Source organism: Anabrus simplex, chromosome 6, assembly GCF_040414725.1.
Source record: "Anabrus simplex isolate iqAnaSimp1 chromosome 6, ASM4041472v1, whole genome shotgun sequence".
Classification (NCBI taxonomy): domain Eukaryota; kingdom Metazoa; phylum Arthropoda; class Insecta; order Orthoptera; family Tettigoniidae; genus Anabrus; species Anabrus simplex.
In genome coordinates, this window is record NC_090270.1 from 252,314,357 (window position 1) to 252,320,038 (window position 5,682).

General features: G+C 40.2%; 1 pseudogene; it reads right to left on the reverse strand.

Moving 5' to 3' along the window:
- Positions 1-321: 321 nt before the first annotated feature.
- On the reverse strand, positions 322-453 carry LOC136876585 (U1 spliceosomal RNA; annotated as a pseudogene).
- Between the last annotated feature and the right edge of the window lie 5,229 nt (positions 454-5,682).

The following is a 5,682-nucleotide window of genomic DNA, read 5'->3' on the forward strand; positions in this document are numbered from 1 at the left end:
ATGAGTACAAAACCTAACACATAATTCCTAACGTCAATCGAAAAGTAAAATCTTGCTAGGATTTGGAACTTGGTACGATGTTTCTACATCCGAAGAGAAACCATACCCATGCGAGCAAGGCGATAGACAAGGGGCGATAACCTAGATGTTTTAAACAACAATTACAGAGGTATGAAAATTATTAGACTCGACACCAATTTCGATTATTTCCGTTATCACATTACTGTTACATGCTGCACATACAATCATGAAAAATCTCTTTGTGCTGCAGTGGAGCTGTTTCACGAGCCACTGCCTGTCTGTTTAAAGTAATTTATAGAAGTCAAATTACGCGCCCCAGATACCCACACTTGGGGTATTCGCAGGGGTCAACCCAAGCGAAGTGCAATCCAAGGGCCTCACCCTGGGGGAACAGCCTTGTTGATCCCGGTAACCCCTACGCCAGGTAAGTACCTAATATAGATTCTTACACCGGTATCAATATTTAAGTCCATTGTTGATGATTTTTAACCTTTCTTTTGCGTGTAAAATACAATGGAATCACATGCACTGGTTCTGTGATATTTTGTTTTGCTTCTGCGTTGGTATAACTTACTGTGTTTTGCGTTATTTTCTGTACTAGTCTATACAAACTCTTAGAAACTGATATTAAGTGAATACAAACTGACCAAATAGGAATATATTATCTCAACATAATATTTTTAAAAATACGAGTAATATTGTATTTCACAAATGTTATTTACTCAAATTAATATTTGGCTGAAGGCAAGAAGTTCCGTGGTGCGAATTGGAAAGACAAGTGAGGTGAAGACTACAACTAAAGGCTTTATTATTTTGTAAAATTTCTTTATAAGTCTAATAATTTTCACACTTCTGTATCATCTTCATCATCAGGAAGAAGTTTATCAGGTAAATGAGTGAAAGTTATTCAGTTCCATCGCTCAGTATTAATCGTATGATAATTTAACGTATAACTGTTAGGTTCTTCAGCCTATGAAAACTATTCATGAATGAACACATTTATAAACTTCCAGAAAAAGAAACAACTTAGTTAAAAATAGAATCACATGTTTGGTTCTTGAAAAGAACAGCATCAGAATCCTTTAAATCACAATCGAAAAAAGTTATGTTTAAATTCTGTTTAAATACTTAAATACTTTTTTTTTTTTTGCTGTTTGTTTTACGTCGCACCGACACAGATAGGTCTTTTGGCGACGATGGGATAGGAAAGACCTAGGAAGTGGAAGGAAGCGGTCGTGGCCTTAATTAAGGTACAGCCCCGGCATTTGCCTGGTGTGAAAATGGGAAACCACGGAAAACCATCTTCAGGGCTGCCGACAGTGGGGCTCGAACCCACTATCTCCCGATTTTTTTTTTGCTAGGGGCTTTACGTCGCACCGACACAGATAGGTCTTATGGCGACGATGGGATAGGAAAGGCCTAGGAGTTGGAAGGAAGCGGCCGTGGCCTTAATTAAGGTACAGCCCCAGCATTTGCCTGGTGTGAAAATGGGAAACCACGGAAAACCATCTTCAGGGCTGCCGATAGTGGGATTCGAACCTACTATCTCCCGGATGCAATCTCACAGCCGCGCGCCTCTACGCGCACGGCCAACTCGCCCGGTATCTCCCGATTACTGGATACTGGCCGCACTTAAGCGACTGCAGCTATCGAGCTCGGTACTTAAATACTTGAAATTTGGAAGTTATCTGAACGCAGTTCTCCAGTTAGTCCTTACTAGTCCAGCACAGAACAAAACATGTCATTCTGTATCGAAATGTGCAGCCTACGCTATGCGGTCCTTCAGAATTACCATATATTGATATTAATATGTACTTTTCGAGCTAAATTAGCATCTAGATGATAAAATTGATTCCTTTATTACAAAGTGAGTTGGCTTGGTATTGCGGGCGTGTACATTCGGATTCGAAACCCATCACCGGCAGCGCTGAGTATTATATTCCGCGGTTTCCCATTTTCACACCCTGTACCTTAAGTCAAATACTAACACCTACAACAGGATAAAGTTTCCCTCTCGACTTCAACATCACACCAACGCTATTAGTCGCGCGATGAGAGAACCTCTCACACAGGTCGCACGAACTCATACGAATCTTTGTTCCGATTAGAGGAGCCACACCCCCTCCCACACGCACACTTTGTAGAGAAAACCTTACATTTTTATTGCATTTTAGCCAGCTGAAACTAGGAATTATGTATTTTTTAAAAAAAAGCCATTTGTACAAGCCCTGTTGTCTTATCAGTTATTTTTTCATTTAATTTCTTTAATTATTAACAAAATGATTTATTAGCGGAAATATGCACAAAATATCGTCGCGGCTAACCGAGCACCACAGCAAGTGGCGGAGACTCGCGCAGCAGCGGGTACCATGTGTCGTGAGGAAGGGTGGCAGGGGTATATTTTTTGCCAAGATCACGGACACTGTGGTATGTTTCACCCGCTTCCCGCGCGCATTCCTCGGTCTGCCAGTCTCCTTAGTGTCTGTTAGTTTCTTACTGTGTAGTCAAATACTAAATTATTTTTTATTTGTATAATCATGCCGTAAGTCTATTTAATTGTAATACATGTGTAATATTTTACTTAGGTGAAAGTTTCATTGTATGGGATTGAATCAAAGTCTCAAGAAACTATTATTACCGCACTTAGGTTGGTAAACTGTCAACAATTACCTCTCTGTCGAAATAACACCAGTTGTTGCTGTGAAAACAGTATCAGTTACAATCGAAGAGCAGTAACGGTACAACTGCTCCAACTGCCTATGGTCAACACAATAGGGGTAGACACTTAAGAGAGGTAACCCGCTATGTAAGCATACCGTACCGAGGTCGGCCGGGAAGATGTGCTGTAAAATGAATGCTGTACTGCCCAGTTAATGTCGAACAAAATTCGAATTACAGAAGGTTTTTTCTTCTAGGTTGGAAACCTTTGCTTCGAGGAATCAAAAAATTCGCGTAATGGAATTTCGGGTAATAGAGACTAACGACCAGGATACTGATGTTGCTTCGAGATATTGAAAATTCGAGTGCAGTCTAACGAAGTCAGGTGGTGCAGGAAATATTAGATTAGGAAATGATGTCTTAAAGAAAGTAGATGAATATCGTTACGTGAGTAGTACAATAACTAACGGTGGCAGAAGCAAGGATGACATAACATTCAGATAGCATAAGCAAGGAAGGCCTATCTTAAGAAAAGAAATATGCTCACTTCGAACATTGATATATGAAACAGAAAGATGTTTTTGAAGACTTTCTGGAATGTGGCATTGCATGGAAGTGAAACATGGACAAAAACTAGCTCGGAGGGTAAGTTAGAAGCTTTTGAAATGTGGTGCTATGAGAAAATGCTGAAGGTGATATGGGTAGATCGAATTACTAATGAAGAGAAACTAAACCGATCGGTGAGAGGATTACTATTTGGCGAAATTTGAACAGAATGATAGGACACATCTTAATCGAATACAAAAACGCTTATTCGATCAGTCATTTTATTCAGTTATTCAATTATTCATTTGAATTTCTAATCGAATGATTGGGGCAACTGAATAGTGAATGCTTTCGAAATAATCGAATGTAAAGTAATCCTAATGTTGTCATCAACTCATCAATCTCATCACAGGGAAATTCAAATTACTTATCTCCATTCCGTTACAGGAAATGTGTGGGTAGGACGAACGGTCTCTGATAAACCTTCCAAAAATAATAACTCGTGCTCCACACGTATGAATGAGTCATGCACTTCAGATGCCATTACTTAAAATACATGAATTAATAAATTGCATCACACGCCCACGCCAAATTTATTTATTTCATTTTTTAAAAAAACGTATTAATGTTTTTCGTAAGAGTTAATCTATTGTCTTATTTCAATTGATTATCCATCGGACACACTTAAATCGAAAATTTTATTCGTGACGATCCAATTATTATAAGCGATACAGCTGAATTATATTTGAAACGCATTCGATTATTTAAATAATCGGATGGAGGTTTTTCAATTATTAAAAGCATTTGATTATCCCATCATTACTATGGAGCCAAGCTCAGCATTCGCAGACGAGTGGGTTCGAATCCCAGCGACCGGTGTCCTGAGAATGGTTTTCCGTGGTTTCTCATTTTCACTTCTAGGCAAATGCCAGGACAGTTCCTATTTATAGGCCACAGACGATTCCTTCCACCTCCTTACACAATTTCATTCACTATCATTCATTTCATCTTTCATCTTGCAGGGTTACACCTCCATTTTGAATAACTAATTATATATATAATGATATAGGTTTATATGATTTCTAAATATGTAGGCATATTATTAAGGACTAATGTGTTTGTTATACCAAGTTTTCTTTCAGTACACGTTTCCGTTGCTACGGAAAAGAAAGTTTAACGAACCCAATGTTTCTATGTTCAAAGGTCTCCCCTTACTTAAGACCACGGCCGTTTACTTCCCGCTTCCTAGCCCTCTCCTATCCTACCGTCGCCATAAGACCTATGTGTGTCGATGCGACGTAAAGAAAATTCAACAACAACAACAACAAAAAGAAAGGAGATAGTCCAAGGGAGTTACTATGGACATCATCCTGACAAGGCTTTGTACAACTTTCTGTGGTCTGCAGTCTACTTTTTAAGTACAATTACGCTGGGTTAACACAGTGTTAGTGAACTCGCATGATGCGTTCTATCCCGACCCGCCACTCGCATCGTGTGAACGGATGATCCGCGTTCAGTTGCCTGCGTTTTACTCCGACCGCGTGGTTACGTGCCACAAGCGACCGTGCCGGATGCGACCACGCTGATATCGTGCCGCTAGCGACCGAGTAGACAAGCATTGTGCCGCATGCGACCAATCTGTCAGTCAGTCACCGCTTTTGTGTATTTAAGGAATCACCGATGTGGCAGTTTTGGCTACTGTATTTTCGGCTTGTCTTCAAACGGGTTACGTCCCCAAGGCTTGGAAGGTCGGCAAGGTTGTCGTTCTACCAAAACCGGGGAAGGACAGATTATTCCCGCAAAATTATCGACCAATCACTCTGTTATCCTATATTTCAAAATTATTCGAGAGACTTATTCTCAATCGCCTCAATGTATACCTCTGGTCACGTGACATACTGCGACCGGAACGGTTCGGGTTCCGGTCGAGACGCAATGCCCCTCTAGCAGCATGCGCCTTGTCCAGTATGCTACAAGGTCATTTAATTTACGGCGTACCGTGCCAGCGGTATTTTTTTATATAGAAAAAGCTTTTGACACCGTCTGGCACGAAAATTTAATCCATAAACTTCTTGATTTGTACCTTGTTCCAGGCTATCTCGTCAAAATTATATCATATTTATCTAATAGAAAGTTTTACGTCTATATTTGACGGAGAGAAATGCACCCCTCGGAGGCTCCAGGCCGGAGTTCCACAGGGTGGATTAATTTCACCAATTCTGTACGCCCTATATGTAAATGACCTTCCATATCGCCAGGGAGTAGAAATACAGAAGTACGCAGATGACATAGCTGTCTACACCTCTTCTAGGAGAAACAGAGATGCCATCTCCGTATTGAACTAATGGATTTCGATGTTCTGGAAGTGGTGCCTTCAGAATAAAATCAATATAAATCCAGACAAGACCCAGGCGATTTTATTCTCAAAGAGAAGGCCTACAGTTGATCATCTTACTA